At 45.1% G+C, this 1,721-nt stretch overlaps 1 non-coding gene across 1 annotated transcript; it reads right to left on the bottom strand.

Annotated features, from left to right (window-relative positions):
* Window positions 1-849: 849 nt before the first annotated feature.
* LOC114806959 lies at window positions 850-987 on the bottom strand. The gene has a single exon (XR_003755012.1). It is a non-coding gene; the product is annotated as a small nucleolar RNA SNORA7 (small nucleolar RNA).
* Between the last annotated feature and the right edge of the window lie 734 nt (window positions 988-1,721).

Below are 1,721 nucleotides of genomic sequence, written 5' to 3'. Positions count from 1 at the left end.
GTATAGATTTCTCCTCCTTTTGATGACAATATATGGAACACATGGGAGTCTTATTTCAGTCTGGTGATATTAACAGCCTTGGTTACAGAGATCCTTATTTTGATGCTGGTATGAGTAAACCTTGAGAGGAAATTTCTTCTTAAGCAATTCCAGAGATGAATAAATTATCTGCCCTGGATTGATACAGGCCCAGTGTGGTCCCTTGTTGTATTATATGGCAGTTGGCATGTCATATGCCTCAGTTTCCTCATCTGCAAAATGATGATTCAATAATTGTTCTCCCTCCTATTTGGACTGAGAGTCCCATGTGGGACAGGGATGGTGTCCAACCTGATTATCTTGTATCTACCCTAGTGCTTAGTACAGTGCTCAGGTGCCTAAGAGTACCACAGTTATTAGTTATTATTATTCCATATTCTTTCTACTACCAGTTATATCCTAGTAATTCCCCCTGCTCCCACAATCCAATAATAATTAATATTAAGAACTATTAATAATTTCATAATTTTAAATAATTTGTGTCTACGTGTATCCTCCCTTAGAGTTTAAGCTTCTTGAGGGCAGGGGCCTTGTCTTTTCCTTCTGTTGTTGTATTCTTCCAAGCACACAGTAACCACTCGTTTTCTTGTCTTATGTCTTCAAGTCGTTTTTGACCCATAGCGGCACCATGGACACATCCCTCCCAGAATGCCCCATTCTCCATCTGCAATCGTTCTGGTAGCATATCCATAGAGTTTTCTTGGTAAAAATACAGAAATGGTTTACCATTGCCACCTTCTGCACAGTATACTCGAGTCTCCACTCTTGACTCTCTCCCATGCTGCCGCTGCCCAGCACAGATGAGTTTTGATTTGTAGCAGACTGCCTTCCACTCGCTAGCCACTGGCCAAGCTAGGAATGAAATGAATAGGGCTCTGCTTGACTCTGCCTCTGGCAGCCCAGACTGGCAGAGTACTGGAAACTCTCCAGGTGTGACCCTGAGAGGGTAACCACTCATTACAAACCACTCATTGATGACTAAGGACCCATCCCAAACTTTCTCCACACCTTCCCCAGGTCCCGCCCCAGATACCCTGCATCTGAAAGGGGCTTGGGGACTCTGGCCTACACACTCTAATTCCCCTGGAGAGTCTTTGAAAACACAATTGTGAAGGGACTGTACTAGTTGACAAAATTGCTGACAGCCAGTAGCCCATCCCCCTCTCTCCACATAGCATTGTCACTGTTGGGAGCAAGAAGGGGCTTAACCATGCACAGAACAATAAATCCTTGGACGACTGGGTGTGGGAAGATGAGTGGCAGAATGGTCTTAGTGAAAAGAACATGGGACTGGGAATCAGGAAACCTGGGTTCGAATTCCAGCTCTGTGACTGGTCTGTTGCGTGATCTTGGGCAAGTCACAACCTCTCTGGGCCTCAGTGTCCTCATCTGTAAAATGGTGATAAGATAAATTATGAAGAAGCAGCCTGGCATAGTGGATACAGCATGGGCTTGGGAGTCAGAAGGTCATGGGTTCTAATCCCAGCTCTGCCACTTGTCTGCTGTGTGACCTTGGGCAAGTCACTTCACTTTTCTGTGCCTCAGTGACATCATCTGAAAAATGGGGATCAAGACTGGGATCCCATTGTGGGACAGGGACTGTGTCCAAACCTATGTGCTTATATCCACCACAGTGCTTAGTGCAGTGCCTGGTACAAAGTAAGAGCTTAACGAATACCACA

The sequence above is a fragment of the Ornithorhynchus anatinus genome, chromosome X1 (assembly GCF_004115215.2).
Source record: "Ornithorhynchus anatinus isolate Pmale09 chromosome X1, mOrnAna1.pri.v4, whole genome shotgun sequence".
NCBI lineage: Eukaryota > Metazoa > Chordata > Mammalia > Monotremata > Ornithorhynchidae > Ornithorhynchus > Ornithorhynchus anatinus.
The sequence above is the reverse complement of the archived record's forward strand: the minus strand, read 5'-3'. Positions and strand labels throughout refer to the sequence as shown.